The 27,768-nt window shown below is 37.3% G+C and overlaps 1 protein-coding gene across 1 annotated transcript in view; it reads left to right on the plus strand.

The window, feature by feature from the left end:
* The window catches only part of Hivep2 (human immunodeficiency virus type I enhancer binding protein 2), a 140,630-nt gene that overhangs the window by 41,273 nt on the left and 71,589 nt on the right, over positions 1–27,768 (plus strand). Inside the window, exon 2 of the mRNA XM_013026946.1 lies at positions 18,245–18,358. The gene's annotated coding sequence lies outside the window, so the exon portion shown is untranslated. The remainder of the gene's footprint in view (positions 1–18,244; positions 18,359–27,768) is intronic.

A 27,768-nucleotide genomic window follows, 5' to 3' on the forward strand; every position in this document is an offset into this window, starting at 1 on the left:
CCGCAGATGATGCTACCTGTGCAGAAAGTTGTGGCTGAGGAGGCCTGTGTGTAATGAGCAGGCCTTCCCCTGTTGTTCCCTGATGTTTCACAGTCCAAGTTTCTAATACATCCTGAGCCTTAAAGCTGAATATAGGACTCAATCTCTTTAGCTTAGGGAAAACTTCCATTTGTTCAAAAAGCTTACCTAGAGGGATGGCTCCCTGTGGGTGGGATTCTCTCCCGCCGTCCATAGACTCTCACATGTCCCCTCCCCCTTTTTATTATTATCAAGGTGATGTTCAGAGGGGTTAGTTACATAATAAGGTAATAAGTACATTTCTTGTAGAACTTGTTACCCCCTCCCTCATTTTTCTCCTAGTTTCCCTCCCCCAAATCCCTCCCCCCAAAGCTGTACAGATCAATTCTAGCATATTGTCTTGTGAGTTTTGGTGTTGCATTGTTCCCCCTCCCCTTGTCCTTTGTCTTATCATTCTGTTGTTACCCTTCCCTTCCCTAACTCAGAAAAATGTATATCTGATTTTGGTACTCACATGTTTTATTCCCGGGTTTTCACAAGCTCACTTTAATCTACTTTGTTTGGAGCAGGCCTAAATCTCTTCAGCATTGGAAAAACCAGAAAACCAACCATGGTGGTGAGAATCAAAAGGGAAGTTGGAGATGATTAGGTCAGCCACTTTCCGTTCTTAGTTGATGAAAGAGAGGTCCAGAAAGAGGTGATATTTATTGCCTAGGTTGTAGATTTGATAAAGAACCTTCTTTCCCTTCTTTTTCAGTGTTTTGCCTAGAAGTGTGTTTTCTTGGGGAGATGACTAATATCTTTTGACTATGAGCATAGTATGGGTTTGCACCTAACTCCTAGTTTGTACTTAATGTTGGGTGGAATGCATTGTTGGTTATGGATGTGCTTAGGAAGCAGATGTGGCATCAGTGGTAAGTACCCTTCCTGAGAAAGCTTCGCTTTGATCCAGGGGACACCAATCTGATGCTAAGTCCTTTCTGACAGCTTCTCAAAGTTTGGCTCTCTTGATTTTATATTATTAGTTACAAAACAAATGTCACTATGTTGGAAATGAACTTTACAACTTGCAGGAGTGGGGACTTGGGGAGTGGGAGGGAAAGTGGGAGAAAAGAAGGGAGAAGGTAACATTGTTTGAAAAGAAATGTACCCATTACCTTAGTTAAAGAAAAGAAAGGAAAAATAGACAAAACCAAAAACAAATGTCATACTTTTTGAATTTCTGAACAATGTTGTTGGTTGGTTGTAGAATTTCTCTTGGTTAAGCATGATGTTCACAATAGAGATACCGTTTTGGCTGGGGAATTCTTTGATGGTGGTGGTGGAGTGGGGGAGATGAGGACTGTCAGAATATTAAGAGCATTCAGAGCCTCTACAAACTAGATGACATTAGCCTAGCCTTCCTCCCTCCTAGGCTTGATGACCAGAAGTAATCCCAAAGATTGTTCAGTGTCCCATGGGGGTACAAATTGCCCAGGTTTGAGAATAAATTTACGCTAAATAAATTTAGGCCAATAAATCTGATTATTGTACATCTATCATCTGGAACTGAATTTCTAACAACACAAAGCTTGAGTTTAAGAGGTCAAAGTAAGAAGATAATGATCTGGAGGGTTAAATTATTAGTGGATATTCCTAATCTCGGATTCAATAAGTAGCAACCCCAACAAGGGGACTTTCCCTGCTGGTTTGTGGCTGGCATTTCTCCTCTCTTTCTCCTACGCTCAACTGCACACCACTGCTCTCTTTTCTGATCCACTTATTTTCCTGTAACCTCTGTTACTGCCAATGATTGGACCAAACCTATTGCCTCTAATAAATGACTAGAGACCTGGAGAACTGGATTAGCACACCACCCTTGGACAATACACCTTGCTACTATTACTTCACTGTTTACCTCTTAGAGTTCTGGCCTGGACTAACATGGCCTATGTTGACCTAAGTCTTTGATTTGACTGTTTGGCAAGAAATGATGCCAACTAAGGTTGGCATCTAGTTCTAGTGTATTGTTATTACATTGCCTTAGGCTAATTCTACATAGGGTTAAATAAGCTTTTGAAGATTGGCCTGGGATGCCAATGACTATTTGTGACACTGGTCTAGAAGGAAGCATACTCCACATTTTAAATAGTAGGCTAATCATTAAACTTTTGAAGCATGATTTATTTTAAGTAGGAGCCATTATGAGAGATGGAAGAACAGGTGCAGGAGGCCAGATAGCACCTGTTGTGAGTGAGGCTTTCCCTCACTAAAACCAGAAGGAGACTTTCAGGGTAGCTAGCTTAAAGTCTTCTCTATGGGGATTGTGCTATGGCATTCTAAGTCCCAGACTCAAAGCACAGGGCAGATGTATGGCTATGTATGTATTGCTTCTATGATGTGGAATAAGAAAACAAAAAACAAACAGCCCAACAGTGGCAATTTGGATATTGGATATTGGATTCCATTCAGATATTCTTCTATGTATAATCTTTATGAAGTTTACTTCAGTCTATCAAGAGAGAAAAGGAATCTTAGCTAGTTCTAGAAGGAAAGAAGATGGCAAAAATATGTGTTATGGAAATGTGCAATTAAACAGAGTTTAGGTTAATTCAAACACAAACACGTATCTTTTTATTTCTATGTGGAATGATAAATGTTAATGTAGAAATTGTCAAAGTCAAGAATGTTTATCATTTTATACTAAGAAAGATAAAAAAGAAAAGATCTATAGTTTTAAGATTTTAGAGGGTCTATCTACTCTAATATTCACATGTATCTCCCCCTCTGTCAATTCATCAAATGGACATACAAGATTGAGTGAGAAATCTTCTAAAAGTAGAAAGTAAGACTGGTGGAGCCAGAGACTTCTTTTGGGAAGTTTCTAGAATGTGTTATTGGTGATGTTTGAAATTGGGTTCAGACTTCTGAGACCTGTGACAGTTGGAGAAATAAACTATTATCATGGTGGATAGCTTTAATCACCTCTTCCCAAATCTTCACCTATGAAAGGAGGCTATCTGGGCTCAAATTTTAGAGAACACACATTCTTTTTATTCAATATTATATAGCTTTGTGGTAACACTATTTGCCTTTTGTTACAGGAGCCACACAATAGGAGTCTTTTTTAATGTCTGTCATTGATGAGTTGTGATTCCCATAAGGATAAGAACCATGACGTATAGCACCACCCACCCATCTGTTGAACGAATAATTGAATAAATGAGAGTTAAAAATAAAATTCATTATGGAACATTTTCTTTAAAGAAAAGTAAAATGCTACTTTTTGAGCAAAAAAATTTAAATAACTCATTCCCCAATAATGAAGTTAAAGCAAAATATAAAAGAATATTGTGAAACTTTGTCTCTCTTTTAGAAACTTATGACTTTTATTTAAGCTAAAAGAAATAGATTATATTTTCTAGAAAGAGAGGAAGCATGGCATTTCCTCTACAAGAAATCTAGTGGAATATGGTATATGCAATTCTCCAACCTCATCAACTTTTGCCTTACTTTAGAACAAGAAATACTTCTGAGTGCCAAAACAAAATAGGACAAGGAGCTGGGTAAAGAATACTTTTGAGTAAATAAGGATTTTGATTTTGTTACCAAATGTAGAACAGTGACCATTCTAAGTGTGAAAGCATTCTGGGTAGCATTTGGAAACCTGTCTTGTCATAGAATTCAGACCCACCAGCTTAGATAGGGAGTCCAGTATGTTAAACATTTTCTGGTTTGGTGCTGGTGGTCTATTTACTAGTTCAGAATCATCTTTTCTAGAAGTGAAAGTTGAGTGTTTGACTTCAACTCAACACTCTTCTTAAATTGCTACTCTGTGTATCTGTTGAAAACCATGGATTTAGAGGGTTAGACTCTTAAGTAATGAAAAACTCTAGTACTACTGTGAAGCCATGGTCAAGTTCCTTAAACTTCTGATGCCCCAGGCCTCTCTGCAAGGTGTGGGTAGTAATGATTACATCTGCCTCAAAAAAGACGCAATGGGAAACCTAAGTCGTGGAGCACCATTGGTTATTTTGATTTTTCTGTGATGTTTAAAGCCCTTACTATTTCTACACCTTTTTCTTCATATTTGTCAGTAGTAAGCTTAGACTTTCAAAGCTACTGTTTCATAAAAATCAGAGTAGCTCAGCAGAGTCCGGGATGCTAAATGATCTGCTACATCTATGAAGAAATTAGAGAATGCTTGAGGTCATATGTATAAAAGTATAAAAGAGCCACAACTCTTCAGTCTTCTAGATAACACTGAGGATAAATGGGCCCCTCTGCACTGGGGGCCAAATACTATTTTCAGGCCTTAATTTGTTTCAGGCCCAGTGAAGTTGCTACTGCTTTTTACACTTTCTCATCTCCTACTTGAAACAAAAAGGCAAAAAGAATTGGAAAATAGTAAATTAACTTGTAAAAGTAGTATGGAAGTTCTTCTGTTGTTTTTTTTTAATTCCCTAGAAATGAACCTTATATCATTTTATAAGTGTGAAACAAACACCCTTTTCCTGATTTTTTCATAATGTAAATAAAACTAGACCTTCAGTTATAGACATGCCATACCATATAATCTTCAGATAGTGTAGTTTCTAATTGACTGTTTCCAATGTGACTGTTTCCTTGTCATATGTTAGCTTTGAGGATGAGAACCATCTTGAGCAAGATGAGTCCCTGGGTTGTGATAAGTTGAGAGACCTGTGGATTCTTTCATGATGCTATATCAGAATCCTCAATTATGCCCATGATAACATGTAACTACCAGCTTTAGGATTCTATATTATTGTGATGACTGAATAAGAAGCTCAGAAACAGTGCCCAGGCCCTGAGTTCAAGCCTCTCCCTAAAAAATTTCCTGAATTAGACAGTTTTGCCAGCCTCTGTGTTCTAAGCATGATTTAAATTTGGTTTGGGTATTTTTGCACAATTTAAACTTTGTTTAGATCTTTTCCATTGGAAGCCATTACTACTGCATTGATTCTAAGTGTTTTAAAATAAGGTTAGTTTACATGAATGATCTTTAAAGTTTTGTTCGGTTTGAAAATTGTCTGTTGAAAATTTGCATTTTCCTTTTCAGTAGTTTTACTTGTAAGATTTCTACACGATTTTGTGTGATTTCTTGCTAATTCCTTTTATAGCAGAGCAGCATATTCAGTTGATTAAAGACTCCCTTGATCCATAAATCAATATTAGTGGTCGGCTAATTGTTGAGAATTTGAAGTTATACTTTAATACAATCAAGTCATAATTAGCTCTCTGCTGTGGCCAGAATTTAATCCAGTGAAATTTTATGAGGACATTGTTGGTTATTTTTTCCCCTCCGTTTGTTTTTATTAAAGGTCTCTCAGTGTGGAAGATTTAAAAATGCTCAAATCCTTTTCCTTCTTGAAAGCAAACTAGCAAACAAACAATAAAACCAATAACTCTGACCGCTTTCCCTGCTACTATATTACCTGTTTTGGTTCCTTCATAGTTTGGATCATTTGTATCAGCGATGTATCAATAACTTATTATAACCAACACAATCTTTCACTTATTTTACCTATGGTAGCTGTACATGATGATATTTGTTTATTTTTCTTCACTTGGTTGAGTCACACTGTACCCCAAAAGCATTTCCTCTGCTCTCAGCTCCTTTACCTGTCTTTGTGATTTTCTCCAAATTTCAACCCTTGGTCCTTTCACTTTCTACAGCTCCTCAGGCTGTTATACAGAAGGCCATTGTTCTCATTGGCGTTCCAGATGCTAATAATGCCAGTGATCTTCCAAGCTAGGTTTTCAGCTCACATATTCCATGGCCTCCATACCTTTATGTGCTACTTCTCACTGGGACATTTCTCCCTGTTTGTCTTCCAATCATAGCTTGTCCCCCAAACTTTCATTGTCCTGGTCTACATGACAAATGTGTGGATGCCAACTAACAGACCTTCCTTGTGCAATGTTCTCCCCATCTCTTCATGGCGTTCCTCCAGTAATTTGATCTACAGCATTTTTCATATTTCCACCAACCAGATACTCTTTGAGGACAAAAATCTCAGCACTCTTAACTAGCCAACGCAGGAGGATTGAGAGTTTGAGGCTATCCTGGGCTACAGAGCAAGATTCTGTCCCCCCAAAACAAACAAAGAGCAACAAGAAAATACATTTGCATATGTTTAAATATGGCAGGAAGCAGCAGCAGTGGTGTGTGAGTGGTGCCTGCTGAATGTTTAAATAGCTCACATGATGGAAATAGCAATTGAAGAGATTAAAATAGCAAACAAAACGTTCACCAAATAGAAAAACTTTCAGTGGTTAGAATAAAAAAGGTGCCTTTTACAGTTTTATAAATAATAAAACCACCAACCCTTGTTGATTGGATGTAGCCTCCAGGATTTTAGAAGGGAAGCAAATCCTCTAGTTGCTTTCACAGACTGGGGCTGAATTGGTGCTTGAATTCATTTGGTTTGCATGGAGACCCAGTTGTGGAACTGCAGCAGTGCACATACTTGTTTGACAGACCTTTCCAGTTATTTCTAAAATCAGTTGAATGGAGAAAACAGTGTCCAGCTATCTTCTTGGAGGAATATCTAGGTACAGTTGTTCCTACTATGCACTTCCTGGTCATTTTATTCTAAATTCTGCTAGTGGGCTTTGTGGGTCAGGATAAGGGGAGAATAGGTGTGCTTCCATTTGTGGAGGCAGAATGTAGTAAAAAGAAATTGCAATTTTATTAATAGAAGTGTTACCACCTCACCCAACAGATGTGTGCTGGGTACACCCACTTGAATAATGCGTATTCTATGAAACTAGGAAAATTGAGGGGATGGTTGGGGTTGGAAGGGATGGGCAAGAATGAAGAAAGGGGTAATACTGATCAAGATGCATTGTACTTATAAACTGACTTATTGAAATGATAACCTTTTTGTACAACTACTTAAAGATAATAAAAATATAATTAAAAGAGGGAACCTCTAAATCCCCTGTTATTCAGTGTTTCTTTTGTAGCTTACTCACAGTGAACTGAAGTAACAGGGTAAGTTCATTGTTGGAATCGTTAGCATCTCACTACCTTGAACAGGTTTCCATGAATTTAATCCATATTAATTTAAAAAAAATCAGAACTCTTAGCAGTGAAGACTCAGCTGTGACAGCTGGGTGCTTAGAATCAAGTCCTCTGCCTTGTGATGCTGAACCATAGCAGGATTGAGTTATGTAACTGTGTTTCCCTTTTGGCATTCATAAAAATAAGAAACATGCCTTCTGAGGTCATCTCCCATGGAGCAAAAAGTTTTAAATGCATGAATAAAAATTCCATTTGTCTTTTTTAATGTTGCAGAGATTTCACATAGGTTTGTAGTGTCAGTGTGTGTTGGTGTTTGATACTGGTTTGGTGGTCTTTTATGAGAAACAACAAACAATACACCCTGTTTTCATAATATTCAACACAAATCCCAGTGGAGCTTGTACAGAAATAGCTAGGTCCTTATATCAGTTAGCAGTTTTTAAATTTTCATTATTTAATGTTTCTCTTCAAAGTCATTTTTAGAAGTGTGACCGAAATGAAATCGATCAGTATCCTCAGGCCCTGAAGCCTTGCTGAGTGCTAATTGCCCCGAGGTTTGTTTGTTTGTTTATTGTAAGAGCTTGAATACAACTCAAGACTCATTACCCAATGCAGCTGTGATCATTTTAAATGGCAAATATTTGTAAAGCTCTTTACTTTTTTGAAAGTTGTTCCTTTTATATTTCATATTTTGTATTTTATCTTTTTTATATATTTTATCTTTTGGAGACTTACTGGGATTAAGTGTTTGCTTCTGTCAAAAGCAGTGAAAATTGAATGGAGAAGATATTTTTCAAGGGTTGTAATATGGCTTTAGAATCAGTGAAGGAGCCCGAATAGTGATTCAGAAGCTGAAAATAGCTCTACATTTTATGCAGTCAAGTAAAACTCTGTACCTTGGCATTCCCCACACCGGATTAGCAAGGAGTTGGAAGTTATTCCACCCCCAGCATGCCATTACGGATGACATGCTGGGCTAAGACAAACTGCTAGCTTAATGGAGCATGTACTTCAGGAAGTCTAACCTGATGTACAGGGTGGATTAGAGTTGAGTGACCTCAACTCATATTCACTTACTCTGAAAGGAAGACTAACAAGCCCCACTCTGTTCTCACGAGCATTTGTGCAGCATGGTTTCTCAGAGACCTAGGTGTGTCTACCATGTTGCTGTCTGAAACTTGATTGGCTTGAACTGACCTCACAATACTTCGATCACTGCTCAAGTCCGTGGCAGGGAGAGATGGATTTTTCATTTGTCCTCTACATACAGGTTGCTGCTGCTGTTGCTGCTGCTACTGTTGCTGCTCCTCTTCCTTCTCTTCCTCCTCCTCTTCTTTTCATCCAAAAAGATGTAAGATAAAAATGAGAGTATGATTTCTGTGCTAGCCCTTCCTCTCTCTGTTGAACAAGTGACTAAGAAGGTCTTTTGGTAGAACCTTCTCGGTCTTAGAGCTGAGTCATGTTTCTAACTGAGAGCTTGAATCTAGTGTGTAAGTTCTTGTTCCCTAAAACAGGACTATTTGCTGCGCTCTGCCACATCAATAATGCTGTGAGGTGATAATTAACGTTTGATGTGACTCTAATTAAACAGAATTGATGGGGGAATATCTGGGAGGATAGTAGCAGTGGAACTATGATGTTAGCATTTAAATGATCTTAATTAACTCTATAGACTTAAAGCCCTCTCAGGTTGAAAAAAGAGATGCCACAACTCACTTAGTTGTATTGTTCTGGACATTTGGCCACAGGCAAGGAAGGACCAGAATGTGGTAGGCTTGCATTATGGTGTCTGCCTTTTTAGACTGCAAGTTGTAGAATGTATATTCTTTTCTGTTCTTGTTCTTGTTCCTTTTTTTTTTTCTTCAAAGGGAATAAAATCACAGCCCTGACAGGAGAGGGTAAAATCTCTGAGAAGACCTCCCCAGTGCTTGGAATTTATAGACTCCACCACATCCAATTTGCTATTGTCCTAAGGCAACACTCTCCCCTGCAGCTCTGGGCGTTGTTGGCTGCCAGCCAGCCTCTCAGGGCCTCTGGCTTTGATGTGTGGTGCAGGCTGTCCTCAGGCCAGGCTGTTGTTGCTGTGGCCTGGGCTTCACTCGCTCTGGGTGCCAGGAGGGATGTCCTGTCTGCAGTATACATTTCGACAGCCCCAGTCCTGTGGCAGAGGGAGCCTGCCTTTGTGTCAGCCACAAGTGGCTGACCCCAGCTGCTCTGCTGAGCTGTGCTTCCTTTTGGTGTCTAAGGAAGCAGTGTTTGCACCCTGCCTGTCGCCTGGGGGAGGGTGCTTCTGCCTGGAGGAAGAAACCAGCTCTGCCAGGACAGCTGTCAGTCTGAAGGGCCTCCTTGGCTAGGCTCTGGGGGAACCAACCCAGCAAGTTGAACAGCTTCCCCTGGGGACACTGCATTGACCTTCATTTGATCTAAGCCTGGCAGCCTGGTTCGTGAGGACATGAGTTCTGGCTGGGAAATCTTTCTTAAGTGAAACTTGTTTCCATCGTGGTTTCAGCCTTGTAGTTAGAATCTGCGGTGACAAATATATCTTCTGGCGATTTCCCTTGTGTAATTCTAAAAGCAGATGGATACTGGGGAGGAGAAAATGGCACTCTGTCCTATAACTAGACAAATGATGTACCTGCATGTGCATATACGTGTGCGTTTGTGTGTGTGTGTGAGAGAGAGAGAGAGAGTAAGAGAGAGAAACAGAGAGAGAGAGGGAGGGAGAGGGAGATTGAGAGGAGAAAGAAGCAAGAATTCACTGTTAATCTGTCAGGAGGGCCAATTAAATTCCAATACAAACAGCCTTAGAGACTGAAAAAAGATTGCCTAGTCCTCTTTTGTAGGATATAATACTTTGTAATAAGATTAAGAATGGAGTTTCTTGTTCTTTTTTTTTGGTTGGTCGTGGGGTCTAAACTCAGGGCCTGGGCACTGTCCCTCAGCTCTTCAGCTCAAGGCTAGCATTCTATCACTTGAGCCGCAGCGCCACTTCCAGATTTTTTTTTCTGCTTATGTGGTGCTGAGGAATCAAACCCAGGGCCTCATGCATGCCAGGCAAGCACTCTACCACTTAGCTACCTTCCCAGCCCCAGTTTCTTGTTCTTAATATGTAAAATATCTACCCCTCCCCCAATAATATGTCCCTTCATTGGTTATTTGTTTCTTTGTATTAAGTTTATAATGTCCCAAGATTTTCTGAGATATGGAATTTTTTTCATAATGAGAACTCGCTATAATGTGAAGACACATAAGAGTTTGTTTTGTATGGGGATGCCACATATAACCCATTTAATCCTCTGAGTTAGGGGTGGATACTGTAAAGTGTTCTGAATAGAAAGGAGAGACTTGTGAAGACAGAGTTCTGAAGACAGAATACATGCCTGTTTTCGACCTGTTCATGTTTTGAACCCATCACAGGTAACTTAACATCCATAAGAAAATATTGTTTTTTTTGGTCAATAGTAGGTGTTCGCATATGTATGTGTATGTATTAGATTAGGGTATGGCTATTGGATTAGATATATTCTGAGTTGTCATGATACGTATATCTCATAATGTCCAAATGTGGATGTTTGTACCATAATGTATCTCCTAAATTCTGACTTCTCTAGTGAGAGATATGAAGCACTGGGGAGTTTGGTGGCATAGGAATATATCTGAAACAGCAATCATAGCCAACCATGATTATGGCATTTAGTATTCATATGAAATGCTATGTTTACAGGTCTTCCATATGTCATTTCTCAATGCTTCAATGAATGATGGGGTTGGTAATTCCAAGATGAAATAATGAGATTGGGGCTTCCTGAGATTGTTGACCTGATATAGGAAGGCTAAAATGGCCCGATTCTCTTGTACACGTATCCCCTCTCCCCTGAAGTTTGTAGGTAACCTTAGCCTTCTATAATTTTTAGTAAAAAAAAAAAGTTCAGAGATTGGACTTTTATGTGTATATGGAAAAATGTATTGAATTCATTGTGCAATATATCCAACATCGTGGGCTGGCAGGAAGAACTCTGAAAGGAGGTTAAAAATTAAGGTATAATTCATGAATGATTACATTCTGTTTCTGAGTCTGTTTTCTTCCTCTTGTCAGCCGGTGTGGGAGGAGAGGGAAGAATAATGCTGGAGATGAGGGTGCTGTGTGGGCATGTGCCATCCACAAGTATTTTATAGGAGAAAGAGTATTTATTTTTGTAATAAAAGTACTGTTCAAACACTCTGACAGTAGATTATTCATCCTATCGCAGTGAAAAGTTATGGTTTTAATGCTCTTCAAATTGTTGATCATTAAAGAAAAACTTTAATCAAAGGCATGCTTACATGTACAAAAATGATAGGTTTCTGCTCTAAGGCTTAAGCCTAAAATGACATCTATAACACTTTTGCTGCTGCCAATAGAGAAAATTTGCATAAGATCAAGGCAAGACTGCCCATTCTTTATTATTTGAGGGTAGTTTTATAAATTCCCAAATGTACAAATTTTAAGCAGAGCTAAAATTTCCCTTTCCCTGATTAAAAGTTTCCTATGTTGATGTCAGTAACTCAAAGCAGGTACACTTAGATTTCTCTTGCTGAAGCTCTAGGCTTCCTGGTAGGTTGCCTATGGTGGAACCCTGCTCTTTCTCCATCCCGCCCAGCTCTGTTTCCCAGCTTGGGGCCTGTTCATCTCCAGCTTGCTCTCCTCAAAACATCCAACTCCTCTAGTCCCTATTCAACTCTTTCTGTTCTGCACTGCTATTATTTTTAGAATTTGTACCACACCATTTACCATGTAGCACTTTTTCTTAAACTCTTTTGTGTGTATTTGTTCAAGCTTATGTCATGGGCTGTATTATTTTCTACAACAAATAGCACAGTGTTCAGTACTTAACGAACACTTCTAATTGGCTGATTGCCATTATTGTCTTGTTTTCCAATGTGTAACCCTCACACTAAGGTATCTACATCATCTGGGAAATTTAGGCTCCTCCCAGACCTATAGAATCAGAATCTGCATTTTAACAAGCTTCCACAGTGATTCATGTGTCTGTTAAAGTTCTGAAAATATACTGTTGGGATCCCTGAAATATTTAGGTTTCCCTTTGGACAAGGATTGTTTGGGGATGTAGGTAGGTATTTGGTTATGTAAAGAACTGCTCACTGCTATTGTCAGATGGTAGTATCAATTTAGTCTTTACATAGATCAGACTGAGATGTGGCTGAAAGGCCACAGTCATCTCAGGACAAATGTTAGATCCACATCACAGGTATCTCTTTAAATAGCCTCCATGAAACATCTCAGATATTCATACTTAAGTGGCAGAAAGTATAATTTCCATTTCCTATGTTACCTACCTCTCCCAACCTCTTTTGCTCTTGAAGTGCTTCCACCTACTCTGCTTGCTACTTTGAACTCTTGGGAAAGAAAATCTGTGGGTATTTTGCAGTATTAAAGAAAACAGGCTCAGATTAAATATTGGTCATGTTCTCTCTGTGTTTCTTCACTCAGCTTGACATGTAGTGTGACTTTTAAAATTGTTCTGGTCCTTCACAGACATTCAAATTTATTATTATTTTCCCTTTTATCCTTTATGTTTGTCTTTCTTTTCCTTTTTATCATAATGTATATAATTCTTCATGTTCCACATAGGTTATCAAACAAAAAAATTCCTTGAAAGTACCTAAATCAAGGATGATACATGGATTTGATTGATGTGCACAACAAAATATAGGCTCTTTTTAGTCAGATTTAAGTTTAAATATTTCACTGTAATTTAATTACATCTCTATGATTCCTGCCCCCCATCTTTGACTCCATCCCTAGTTTACAGCAGAAATAGGAGACATTGATGACCCCATAGATTATGGGAGGTGGGCTGGGAGGAGGGTCAGTCATTCAGCTACATTTTAAGTGAACTCAGTCTTGGTTATATACTAAAATGGTTGCATGGAATATTATTTTGCAGTGGTTGCTATTTATTTACAGAATAATTTTGTTTCTGTCAAGGAAATCCAGATGTTTTATTTAAGATTGGACTTTAAAGATGTCTTCTATTTAATCACTGTTTCCTCGTGTAAAGGATTCATTTGAGGGCTCCTGAGAAATTAACACAATTAGTTGCTTGACATAATGCCTGAAGTATTTCATCAAAGTGAAATTGAAATGGGAAAAGAAAGAACACCAAGAGACTGACCAGAAGAATATTGACCATTGAGATGTAAGAGTAAAGTTTCATAAACAGATACGTATTGTAGCTCAATATGTTGTTTTGAACATAGTAAACCCAAACTGAAACTCTCTCTCCCTCTCTCTCTCTCCCTCCCTTTCTCCTTTCCTCCCTTTCTCTCTTTCTCTTTTTCTCTCTCTTTCTCTCTCTCACACACATACACACACATATACATGATTCAATGCAATTATCAGACTTCAAATGGGATTTTAAAAAATTTAGTATGGCTGAATATGGAGGGGAAATAATGCACTTGATTAAAGAATTATATTCTGGCAAAGTGGCTGAGAATTTTGCAAGTCTACATATGAGCATAAGGAAATATCCAGGAGTGTTTAAACAGAAGAGAACAAAGAGCAGAATGAAATATAAAGTATTAATTAAAGGTGCCTAACATATGCACACCAAATTCATGTGCTAATACATGTGAAAAACCACATAAAATAATGCCAGTAGCATTTTATTTGCTTAATCTGAATTAAAGCCTCATTTATATGTGGATGCCCGAAAGAAAATGAGATGCCTAGAATACATACATGCAAAACAATATAGCAAGCTTACATAAAGATATGTTAGCTTAGTAAATAGTGTTGTTGATGGCTTGAAATTTGTCAAAAATATTTGAATATCTATCTTATGCCTGGAATACTTAATGGTGAAATATTTTAAAACTTATAGGAAAAAAATTATGGGGAAGCTAGTATGTATAAACATATATAAGCATATGTCAAATTATATAAGTAGGTTTTACATTAAAGGTAAATACCACAATTATTTTTAAATGGAAAAATAATTACTGTCATCCTTAAAATAACAATCCTTAAGTACCATTTGAATAAATGAACCAATCTTTTGTGCACAAATTATTGTTTGGATTTATTTTTTATTACCATACATTAATTGTACAAAGTAAATGGTGTCACTATGACATTTCTAATATCTATTGCTGGTAACTTTGTAAGTAATTTGAGTTTCTTGGCATCATTGATTATCAATATGAAATGGATAAAATATTCCTATCTTTTGATTAAATAATCCTATATATGATGATATTTTAAGGATGTATTTTTCTTGTTGCAAATAAAAACATGTGAAATATTTACTGTAAGTGGGAATAGTAACTTCATGTTAACTGTGGAATATTGTGTGGCTAATAACAATGAATGCTATGTAAAATAGTTTGCTTGTAGCCAGACACTGGTAGCATGTGCCAGTAATTTTAGCTTCTTGGGAGGCTGAAATAGAAGGATGGACCTGGGTGGGCACACATCCCTTCACTACCAACAGTTGGGCATAGTGGCGAATGCTAGAGCCTGAGATTATGAAGACTGCATTTCTAGGCCAATTTAGGCAGAAGAATCCATAAAATTCCATCTCAGTGGAAGAAGCTGGACATAGTGGCATAAGCCTGCCACTTCATATTCAACAAGTGTGAAATGGCAGATCATAGTCTAGGCATGCCAGTTGAAAAGTGAGACCCTTATCTCAAAAGGAACCGGTTCAAAGAGAGCTGAACTGAAGGCATTGTTTAGCAGTAGAGTGCTGCCTAAGCAAGCACAAGACCTGGAGTTCAAGATCCAGTCTGCTTTAAAAAATGGAATGTGATTATGAAATAGTAAGTGAAAATATCACAATGCATAATTATATGTGCATATAATGAAGACAGCTATGTGAAAATATGCCTTTATTTGGAACAAATGCTAGATTAAAATTAAAATATAAATAATTATATTTGGGTCATAGGATTAATATAAATAATTATATTTGGGTCATAGGATTAAAATATCTTTAATGCTCTTTCATGTTTGTAAGGAAAAATATAAATCACTAAGTAGAGAAGGTTATTCAAATTGAATATTGCATTATTCAAGTTGTAATGCTATTATTCTTGATTTCATTGTTCTCCTTGGGCAGTTTTTCTAGGGTGGTACAGAGGTGTGTTGATGGTAACATGATGAATGAGGTAGTATGAAGCCTGTGATATTCAGGGTTTATTCTCTCTCATTATATGCATGCTAATACCTCCTTCCCCTTCCCTTCCTGTCTTGTACTAAGAAGCAATTGCATTGGAGTTGATGCCCATGAAACTACTGCCCACTGTTGGAAGTTTTGACCCTGTGTGTCAAAGAGGCTGTAGGATTTGAAGAGGGAAATAGTACATTGTCAGGAAACCTGCTTCTAGGTATACACTCTGGGTGAAAAACTGCTTTAATTTTCATCATCAAGGAAATGAGACTGAAGATCTCTACGTCAGTACAGGTCTATAGAGACATGATGACCTACAAGCCTGCTGTTTGTCTCTCAGAAGGGTTCTCCCAAACTCAACTTCCTGTGGTCAGTGTAGCCACGGACCAGTCACCTAAACTGCTCCCAGGGTGTGTCCTGTTAATCTAGAGAGTGTGGTTCCTGTGTACTAACCAGGGGCAAAAAATTCAGCTAGAGGAAGCCACGAAAGCTCTCAGCATTGGAGCTGTATCTGATTTATTGTGTGTGAATAGATTAAATAGACCAATCAGAGTAGACCAGCATAATCAAATATTAGCTAATGATAGATTGCCCCATTGTTTAAGATCCTATAACTGATTGAAATTTGAAGTTAGGTGTGCTTAGATCTTCTGATGAGGTGAAAAATGCCACTGATTCAGACTCTTACTCCACACTGGTGTGGTAAGGCTAGCAACAAAATCACATTAAAGGTCTGGGGCTGCAGCTTAGTAATATGGTGCTTGTCTAGCATGCACAAGAGCAGTCATTCAGCATGACTGACTGAATGAATGGATGAATAGATGAATGTTAAAGTAAAGTAGTTTAGACCCAGCCTCTTTTATCACGTTGTAAGTTTTTTTTTTAATGTATCATACTATGGTGTAGGATAGATATTATGGGAATCTAGCATAAATGTCATTGCTCATTTTTGTAGTTTGTTTTATGTGCTGGTAACTGGGCCTGAACTCAGGGCCTCATTCTCTGCTCTCTCTTGGCTTTGTTAATCAAGATTGACTCTCTAAGTTGAGCCACATCTCAAATATGAAATCATTGCTCACTTTCAAGGAAATGAATGTTTCTAAAGGAATTTTTGTCTCGTAGTGTGTGTACCTGTAGCTTACTTGCTATATAGGCAATGTATTGCTACCTTTTGTGCTAATCAGTGGTAGCCATTTAAATGAGTCAACTGTATGGGTGACTAATGTATCTAGTTATTATTGCTTTTGAACTTTGATATGAAGTGGTTGTGCCACTATTTTTAGGTACTGTATAAGCACTGAAAAATTCCTAAGTCATTTGAAATCATCAACCACTTAGACAACCATAGTTATGTAGAAATGAGATCTCATTTGCTGATTTGTAGGTAAAAAGCCTTTTGATAATATTGGCCTGGTAACTGGCTACACTCAGAAACTAGGAACTTCCTAGGAGGCAAGAATTATTTAATATTAGAATAGTACTGTACTTAAGAAATGAATAAGAGCTGAGAAAGGAATGGGAGATATAGTCGCTTTCACATTGTACATTGAAAACTGAACAAAAGAGGAATTTAAAAATAAATCTTCAAGGTCATTCTGATGTTTCCTAGTCACTTTTGGTAAATGGCTAGCAAGAAGAAAAGGTGGTAATTGGTGTACTAGCTTCTGTACAAATATATCCTGACAAATATTCAGAAGTAATACTATGCAGGTAGTTAGTGGCATTATTTGAGAGAACCATCGAAACTTCCCCATAAAATTCCATGGAAAAAAAGTGAATATTTTTTCACGGCCCGAGGTATTTAAATGTGAAATATGTGTACTTTGTGTCATGTCAGAGTTCGCTGAATAGTAATCATATTTATTGATTCGGTTAAAATACCCAAGGTATGGACTAGGGGTGTGGCTTAGTAGCAGAGACCCTGGTTTGATCTCCAGTGCCACACGCAAAAAATAAGTAAAACAATAACCAAAACAAATGACCTTTGTCTTGTCATACAAATGGCAAGATGTCTCGAATGGTAGTTAAAACTGTTTACTTCTCCTAATGAAGGAGTCTTTGGAGACCATGCCCAAATGAGCTTCCTAGATTACTGCTCCTTCAATAGCGGTAAGACTAGAAGGTTTTCTAGGAAATGAAAACATTTTACTGAGTTCTACTTAGTACTGTGGTTATTGTTTTTTTTAATCTTTCCATAATTAGCAACTTTTGTTGTTGTTTAGCGAGTACCTTCTGAAATCAGAAGTGGATAGAAAAATCTACTTCAGCCTTTATTTTTTCATACTTCATTAGTGTGTGCAGTGACATTCAGGGGATGGCAAGTGTGGCTCTTTCTAAACTGTATCGTACAAACCATGAACTTAATATAGCTTTGGCCTATATTTTTGAACTTTTATTTGTATATGGTTGTATTGGATATTTTGGGACTTGGAAAATATTAGTCTTTTTAATGTAATAAATCCACCTCAGGAAGGACTGATTTGGGATTAGATGAAAATGTGTAATTTTTTTCCTATTTCTGATAAACTCCCCCTCCACATCAAGGTTCATTTTAGGCTCAACACAATTGAAATATTTCTTGCTTTCTCTTGATCCTTCAGTTAGAGCTGAGATTAAAATGGATCTTAGAAAGGATCATCTCCTGGCAAAATAGACAAAATAAACTTGTATTTATAAGCCAAAATTAAGTTATTTATGGGTCTTTTACTAGAGACTTACTCTGAGAAACAAGGTATCACTCACGTAATGATTTGGAAATTCATGCTAGGGAAGCCCATCCAAAACTATGTGACCATTATTATGTTTTAGTGATCTCTGTAAGGGTCAGTTTCTCTCCTTAATAGAGACTGTATGTAGCTAGGGCTACTCTCATTTTGCTCATTTTGTTTTTATATAGTTTTGAGTATTGCACTAACTAGGAAAACATATAATAGTTAATTCAATTTAAATTTTGTTTTATTATCATACAGCTTATATAAAGCACCCCTGGTTTAAATGCTATTTTTGTTTGTATTTTCCTTTTTAGGTGGAGTCTTTGACTTTTTTTAAAAGACGATGGTAATCAGATCTACTTGAAAAATTCACAGCATTGGTTTAGTTGGAGTATTCTTTTTCCAGTTGTTTAACATTTGGCCATTAGGTAAGTTGAACCAAATGCTTTCTATGTGGCTTGATTTCATAGTTACAGGAAAGATTTCTTAAGCACAATATTTAGTAAGCTTTATGTGAAAATCTGTAGGATAATGGTTTAAGCTCCTCAGAGTCTGTGATTGATGTCTGAATTGTTACCTCAAGTGAAAGCATTTGTAAGTCTATACATGCAATTGTTTCTATTTTGGTTGTATTTTCGGAGATACCCGGTTTTAGCTGAACATTGGAAAATGTCACCTTATGGTTTGAAATTCATCCTTTTATTACAATTGGATTTGGTTTTGTTCTATTTCACATTATTTTAGTTTTGATGTTGGAGATTAATTCAGGCCCTTGTACAGGCTCTCCCCCGGAGCTAAACCTCTAGCCCCTTTTAGTACTACTTTACTTTTGTTTTTCATAATCTTGAGGTTGTATGAGAATATCAAATTTTTTCCTGTTTTTTTTATGCATACTTGCATCTTGTCAGAATCACAGCTAAAGCATGATTTAAAAAAAAGCAAATTAGCATCTTATTTTTTGTGTTACAGAAATTTTGGGTTTTGTAATAAGGACTGAACTTTAAGGCCAAAACTTGCCTGATTCCACTTCCACATTTCCCTGGGTTGCTGTGGAAGCTTTGGAGGTAAAGCACACAGAACCAGGAGGAGTTTAGGCTGTTAGCAGATTATTGGTACTGCCAAGACCGAATTTAGTGGGAACAGGACTTTGGCTACTGTTAAAATGTCAGTATAGTAAAGCCCGCTCTGTCAAACAGATTTTTGGCATCAAAAATTTAAATGATACTGATTTTAGGACTTGGTAATTTTTTTTTTAATGCAGGCAGATTCATGCTTAAATTAACCCTTTCTACAAATAACAGAAAATTTGGAACAAAATTTGTTTTTCTCATTTAAGTCACAAGATTTGAGTTTCTCAGATTCTTTTTTTCCCCATGATTCTAAAAATGTGCAGCTTGTTACTTTACTTTCTCTCCAAATACACTGGAACCATTTTAAAACCTGGGAAGTGGTCATGAATAAGGGAGTAAAATAATCAACTTCGAAGTTACACTAATCAATAGTGTCTGCAGAACTGTGAGCATCCTGAGACATGAATATTGAAGATAGTTTTTCAGTGACAATTTTGTATAATGTTCATAGAAGGTGTTTGTTTGGTGACAATGTATGTGTAATGTATGCCATTCCAAGTCTCTTTAGCTTTGTCTAAAATAATCTGTCTTGAGGTGGGGAAACACCTTGGAACTTGGTTTGTTTGTCGAGTTTTTAAGTATCCAGTGAGAGTAGAAATCAGGTGTGTAAAATTCCAGAGGGTCTTTTCATCCAGTCTGTCAAATTCATGATTCAGTCCTTACTTGTGACCAGAAATGTTTTGTTGTTATGCCTCTGTAGTGCCATTTTGATTATATGTATGTGTGTGTGTGTATAATTAAAGGGTTATAAGGCAATTAGATGAAAAGCCCATCAGAATAGAGGTGTTTAAAAAATTTCAAAGGCAAAACCTTAATTTCTTCATTAGGTATATTTAGGCTAGCATATGATAACCAATTGAAATGTCTTTGTTCAGTACATAGTTTTCTGTCTGCTGTCAAGCCTGGCTTTTACAGTTATTCCAAAAATATGGTACAAAGCTAAATTTCAGTTGATTGTACCTAATCTCCCACCCTGTGTGTGGGAGACTGTCTCCTAAATGCCTTCTGAGCATGGCCATTGTCTGGTCATGGAGTGCAAGTAGCCTTCTTGCTTAGTTCACTGAGCTCTGCTCGCTACTGGCCCAGTCAGCCCACTGGGTCAATGTGCTTTGAAATAATGGTTGTTTTGAGTTAAATAAGGATACTACTTAATTCACAAGGTTTTGTGAGAATTAAAAACAAATATTAGGAACTCAGAAACTACCAGTAATTAGTAGCAGGAATGATTGAATTCTGAACACTGTTTAAATTGTAATACGAATTATATTTTGTCAGTCACATGAAAGATAGTTTTTAGACTTGACTGTGCCAACTTCATTTCTTGAGCTTTATACTGGCTACATTCTTATCCATTCATGGGTTTAGTAAATTATCCATTTGTTTGTCCCTGGGTCAGTTAGTGAGCATTCATTAAACCAGTAGCATGAAGGAAGGACATTTGGTCCCGTGAGCATTCTGTAGCTATCTGAAAGCCCTTATGGAATGTTGCTTTCTTATTTTATAATATTCCTTCTTATCTATCATTTTCCCTGTCTCCTTGCATCAGCCTGTGCTGTAGAATGGCAGAGGAGGGTGAATCTCTCCTCTTTCACTCACCATACAAAACTTACACAGTAGAATTGAATGATCATATACCTTGTTTCTAGGATAACGTGTATAAACTTTGGGTAATGAGTTACAATTTTCAAATGCCATCTATGTAAATTACCTTACTTGAGACAAGGAGTGTCTTAAGAGATATCATTCATACTTCATTATGTATATGAGGAAATAGAGGCTGGTGGTGGTAGTGGGTGTTACAATTGAATGATTTACAAAGTCACTGCCCTAATGAATCATAGAGCCAGAATTTTAACCCTGATTCTCCCAACATCAAAATAGCATGCTATAGTTACTCTGAGATCCCTGGTGTGCTGGAATGGCCAACATCCAAGTAGTGGAGCTTTGTAGATGTGGTCACCGTTATTCTGTTTTGTATGATTCCAAGAAGGAAATATAAGCCATATGAAATTTTGAGGAAGAGTCAGATCTGACAATATTAGGGAATCTAGAGCCAGTCCAAAGAAGTGTACCTAACACTATGGCATAAAGAATGTGAATTTTCCAGACGTCTGAAGATACTGTTGAGTTTACTCAATCTTTCACTCATCCACAAATCTCATTATCTCCAAGCAGCCTCCTTAGAGATTATAAAAAGCCCTCTTGAATTTAAGCTCTGATGGCAGCTAGATGTTTAACTACAAATACCTGAATTACATATTAGGCAAAACCTCCCTCTTAGAAATCTTTATTATATGTTGAGCTTGATATCACATTGACTTCTTTATCCATGAATTCCCAGAAGACAAATTAACTTTCTCAATTGCATTATCGGCCTCATCTATTATTTGCGCTATCAGTTAAAGCACTTACTAATGACATAGTCTGGTTGATTTTTTTTAGTTACTTTAGGGTAACTTGTCTTCATGTTTTACTTCATGTGCTCTAAGAATTCCCTTAGCACGTTCTTACTTCGCTCATGTCACTTCCAGTATGTGTTATTGGGTTTGCAGTTTTATAGTAATTTATGTGGGATTTTTATCTCATATGTTGCAATGTTAGTTGCTTAAGGACAAAAGGAAGTCTTTATTTTGTCAATGTCTCTTCAGACTAAAGAGATGGCATTAAAAAATAGCTACCCAACAGATATTTATTGTGACTTTTCTTTTAAAACTCATTTTGAAGCCTGTAAATTGATATCTGGATACAGATTTAATTGCATCAGTGGGATGAATCGGCAAATCTGATACTAAATATCCAGAACAGAGTCATAAGACAAATTTGTACATTTTTAGGGATCCTTATTTACTGCAAAAAGAAAAAAAATACTCATAGGGGAAGAATAGCTCCATTATCCTTGCTCACCAAATTAAACAGAAGAAAGGAAGAACCCCCCTGCATTCTCATGTATGTTTTCTTTCCTTTTTCTTGCTCATGACAACCAAAATAACAGTTATCTGCAAGGATTATATGCGATGTGGCCAGGGCAGGTGAAGGATGCTGGGAGTGCAGGTGTAAATGTAGTCTAAGAGAGGTGCCCAGCTGCCTTTGTTCAAAACCATACGGAATATTCATTCCATGTAGCCTGAGTGGGAAGTCCTGGATCCTTTTTGAGCAGAAGAATGATTTCATCAGAGGTGCACTGTGGAAACGTGTTGGTAGGTAGTCTGGTAGGTAGTATTAAAGAGTGAGAGGTGGAGGTAAAGGTAGAGTGAGTGGTCACTGCAGGCATGGAAGCCATTGAGGGTGCACTTGCATGAATTCACTCAAGAGCACTCACCTCAGCTTGCATCTTTTACATCTCCTCTTACACTTTTCATTACAGATCAAGGAACCACCTAGAACACTTGAATGAGTAGTTTTACCCGAAGTTTAGGGAATTATTTCTGACTTTACTTCCTCCATCTTCCCTTAGTCTATCATGCCTCATAGATTTTGCATTCTCATGCCCTTGTGGTTGTGTTCAGCTTAGCTTGTTTTCTGTAAGTTTCTCTTGATACTTCCATAGATCACTGCCACTGGTAATTGTCCCCACATCCCATATTCCTTAGGGTACTGTGTCCAGTCCTGCCCTGGGTTGCAAGTATGCCAGTTGGATCTGGCATACATTGTAATCTCTTGCCTTTGTATAGTGGGGGTTTGAGACAGGGGTTGGAGAGCTGCATTGAGGTTACAGCACAAAAAACTGATGGGAAATAGACAATAGAAAGGAAAGTATGAGGGAAGCCGTGAAGGACTGTCTGATTGCCTGATGTGTATGTATATGTGCATGTGCATGCATGTGTGTGTTTGTGTGTGTATGTATTTATGCATTCATGCATGTGCTCTGGAGTTGAAAAGAAGGAACAAACAAGTTATCAATAATAATTCTTTGTCTTGAGCTTAAGAATTTAAATATTGCTTTTTTTGTATTTGTGTGTGCTGGTACTGGGGCTTGAACTGGGCACTATCTCTGAGCATTTTTTGCTCAAGGCTAACACTCTACCACCTGAGCCACAGCTCCACTTCCAGCTTTTTGCTGGCTTCAAGCCAGATGTCATCCTCCTGAGTAGCTAGGATTACAAGCATGAGACACCAGCACCCGGCTATGAGTTTTAATAGAAAAAGGGAGATAAAGAGAGAAGCTGATTTGGGTATCATCAGTTTGGTTTTCTATTAGTTATATTTGAAATAAAGTAGACACAGAGCATATGTTGTATTCTTCTTTTCTTTCTCCATGAGAGTTCATAATTAGAAACCAGAATTCACTAGAAAACTTGTCTTCCTCCTCTTCTTGCTCTTATTTCAGATCCTTAAAGATCTTGGGGTAGTTTTCGGTGTTCTCAACCATAATTGTGCCAAAATCCCCACAAATTCAGTAACATGTGTACTTGTCAGAGTACTCTCAACAGCCAGAAGTGTGCCTTTCAGCCTTCGAAAATAAAAACATACAGGGAAAATAGCTGTCTTTTCCTTTTGAGGGGCACGATCACTGCCATCTCACGACTTGCTGAAATAGCACAGTGAAGGAACATTTTTTGGCAGGCTGCAATGTCTAGGGAATGTGCAAACACATGCACTTCTCTCTTCTTTTAAAAAAAAGATTTATTGGATCTAGACACTGTAGTTTGGGAAAGCAGGGGATTTTTAATTGAGCACTAAAATAGAAAATAGTGTATTAGCTGTTTGGATCAAGTTATCCTTTCAATGGGTGATATCTCTCACAACAAAAAAAGGTTCTTAAATTTGATGATAACCATGTGTCGGCTGGTGTAATCCACCTTATCTCCATCTATAGAGGAGCTTTTTTGAGTTCAGAAGAGATTTTTTTATTAAATCACTTTAAGAGCATGCAATGATCCTGTAGTTATCATTTGTCATTATCTTGTATACTAATGATTAAAGCAACCATTTAAACTATAGGACAGCAGCTACGTTTTAGATCTTGAACCATAAAATGATTTCCATTAACAGAATGTTTTGTGCACAAATAAATTATTCATAGTTTGTAGCAGAGCTTGATTCTGTCATCAACCTTAAGTGGAAATTTTAAGAACACCAATCATCACAAATGCCAACACTCTGCTGGCTTGAGCCCTCATCCTTCTTACATAGGACGAGTTTATTTTTTTTCTCCTATTTGTAAAAAGCTTTAGTTTGGTTGTATTCAGTGAATATTTATTGCAGTTCTGTCATATGCAATTGAGTGCTATCATGGTGGTGCAGAATAATACTTCAACGAGGAAGACTACATTTGGCCTTTAAATTGCTTGTAAACCTAAAACAGAGGTAAGTCTAGTATCTGTCTGACCTGAATATAAGGAAGCTTGTAGTAGTAGCCTGAGAGATTTCTCAATGAAATGTTTTGTGAATGTAGAGGTGAAAATATTCTCCAAGTTATTTCTTACCTTGATGGCAAAGTTAAAGGCATCAGTGACCAAAGAGACTTAGCTGTTTTTCAATGGCATATCCTTGTAGGTTAGTTTCTGTGTAAAGATCAGTTGATCCTTGTGTTCTGGAATCATTTGTAAATGTGTCAATCATGAGCATTCTTTAAAATCTTTAAAGTACAGTAAAAATGTTGGATTCCCAGATTATTGTCTCAAAGTAAAAGATCTGTAGGCTAGATACCAGGTTTCTTCCTGCCTTGTACTTTCTCCTCCCCCATGCTCATTTCTTCCCTTAGGGCACCCAGCTGATATTGGTGAGGGCTTTGCCATGCTGCCACACCCTTGGCTTAGGGTCAGGGAAGTCCTCGGGCTCTCCTTGGCTCTTGTCCCATATGGAAGGAGATTTCTATGGAGAACAATCTAGGGAAGTGCGTACTCATTAGCACACACACAGACCATTTCTTTTCCTGCTCTCAAAGATATTTATGTGCCAATAATAGACAAAACACACTGACATAGACAAGCACATTGTGTCACACCTGAAGTGAGGAAACAGGACAGGGAGGCAGTCTTACAGCCAGAGTGGGGGAGGGATACTATTAATCATTTAACATTTAAGAATGATGATATAGTCATTAAAGAAAAATTCAGAAACCATAGTTAAGATGAATATTAGAGCCTGTTATTATAGAATGTTATGGGGTGACATTTATGCCATTGTTATGCTTAGTTAACTTTTGTTTTGCATGTCTGTGTTTAAGCAAGTATTACAGCCAACTGAACTCTTACTAAGGCTCTCATATTATTAGGTATTTAAAATTTATCAGGAGAAATATTACAGGAAGAAATAGGAGAAATACTGGGGCTCCTTGGCACAGGTCAAACTTTCTTAATAAACACCTAGAAACACAACAAATCAAAGAAAGGTTGGATAAATGGAATTGCATTAAACTGCAGAGATTCTGCATGGCAAAGGGCATAGCTAGCAAGATCAATAGAAAGCCCACAGATTGGGAGAAGGTCTTTAGTAGCCATACACAGACAAGGGCCTCATATCGAAAATATACTTAGAGCTCAAAAATTTAAATCCCCTCCACAAAACAAATCCTCAAAGAAACTACCACCCCATTAACAAATGGGCTAAAGACTTAAAAGAGACTTCTCTGAATTGGAAATAAAAATGGCCAATAAACATATGCTCAACATCTCTGACCATAAAAGAAATACAAATCAAAACAACATTGAAATTCCACCTTACCCCAGTTAAAATGGCCATTATCAAGAAATTTAATAACAACAGATGCTGGCAGTGATATGGCCAAAAGGGAATGCTAATACCCTGTTGGTTGGAGTGTCAACTTGTTCATCCACTCTGGAAAACACTATGATGGTTCCTCAAAAGAGCTCCCCTATGATCCAGCAATTCCACTTTTGGGCATTTACCCAAATAACCACAAACAAGACCATACTAAAGCTACCAGCACAACCATGTTCATTGCAGCATTATTTACCATAGCTCAGATATGGAACCAACCCAGATGCCCTCAGTAGATGAATGGATCAGGAAAATGTGGTATATATACACAGTGAAATTCTGTGCTTCCATCAGAAAGAATGGCATTGCCCCTATTCATAAGGAAACGGAAAGAGTTGGAAAAAAGCATATTAAGCGAAGTAAGCCAGACCCAAAGCAACATAGGCTCCATGGTTGCCTTCATTTTGTAGTAATTAGTATATGTCTAGGATAGTCCTAGAAGAAAATCACAGTAGCTCAGTAGCTATGTACATATGACCATATCAGATGATGCTAATTGAAATGAACTCTAAGATATGGGAGCAGGAGGTTTTTCTTTGTTGTCGCTTTTAATTTACTGTGTGAAGTTCTTTCTTTTTTCTTTCATTTTTTCCCTTTGGTTTATCCCTTATTGGAACTGTATTTGATTTTGGTACCCTGTGTCTTGTATATATGTTTATCTGATTTAGGGAAGGAAAGGGGAAAAACAAAATGGTGAAACAAAGGACAAAGGGTGAACCAATACAACAGCAATACTCACAAGACAATATGTTGGAAATGAACATTACAACTTGTGGGGAGGGAGTTAAGAGAGGAAGAGTGGGAGAAAAAAGAGGGAGGGGGTAACAGTGTTTGACAAGAAATGTACTCATTACCTTAAGTTTGTAACTGTAACCCCTCTGTACATTACCTTGACAGTAAAATTAAATTTCAAAAAAAGAAAAAAATTCTAGTAGAATAAAAACTGAAATTATTAAAGTCCCCATAGCTGAAGATGTTTAAAAATTATATTGTTAGGGGATATAATTAATAACATATTAATAACATAATCTCTAAAAATTGTTAGGTAAATTTAATGTACATGAAAAACAGTCAATTTATTCTGGGTCTTTGAAGATTTTGATTTCTCAGATTCAACTAATATCTTTGTCAGAAAGGTTATAAAGTAAGTGCATTGTGAATTTGTTATTATAGCATAAGGGTAAGAATAAATGAATTACATAATTAAAAATTGAATTTATCAGGGGATCCTGTGATTTAAAAGAAGTAGGAAGAAAGCCCATGGAGGTATGGAGGAAGAAGCAATTTCTCCTTCACTCCATAAATGCACAGAAGTATATGAACACAGTGTCTCTATAATTTGAAATTATTCATGTATGTATCCTTTTGTTTATTCCATCAATAAACACATATTGGGGACCTGTTTTATCTGAGGCTGGTGACAATTTGAGGCTGGCTGAAAAATATGCTTAGCAGAGAAAAGACATACAACATTTTAAATAAAATTATTTTCCTTGAAGGAAATCAAGTCAATACACAAGTTTTTCACATTATAGATAACTTGTATGAAAGTACATTTATGAAGTGAATATTTATTCTTTCCTGTCTTTTTGAATCTTAATATATGTCCAACCTGTGAGTTCAATCAAGGTCTTAGACTAATGGTGGCAGAATCCTGAAGAAATTTCCATGTATGCTCACCAGGTTTCACCTGTCTCATGGGAAGATTCCCTCTCCTGAAGGATTGAGTTGGTAGGATGTTTAATAGGACTGCCTTCTCTCAGAAGGCCAGTATGTTTGCTTGTTCCTGTGTATAGTGTCTGTAAACGTTCCCAGAGAATTCCAGCAATGTAGGAACATCTTCCATTCTCTGAAGTGTGGGTAAAATCTTCAAAACCAGTAGTCAGACTTCAAGATGTATGGACCTAATGAGATTGGGAATATTCCTCTAGTCTCTTAGGGTTTTTCTGTTGCTTTTGCTATTCCTCTTCTTAGCTCATTTATAT

The sequence above is a fragment of the Dipodomys ordii genome, unplaced genomic scaffold (assembly GCF_000151885.1).
Source record: "Dipodomys ordii isolate 6190 unplaced genomic scaffold, Dord_2.0 Scaffold98, whole genome shotgun sequence".
In the NCBI taxonomy this organism is placed as follows: Eukaryota; Metazoa; Chordata; class Mammalia; order Rodentia; family Heteromyidae; genus Dipodomys; species Dipodomys ordii.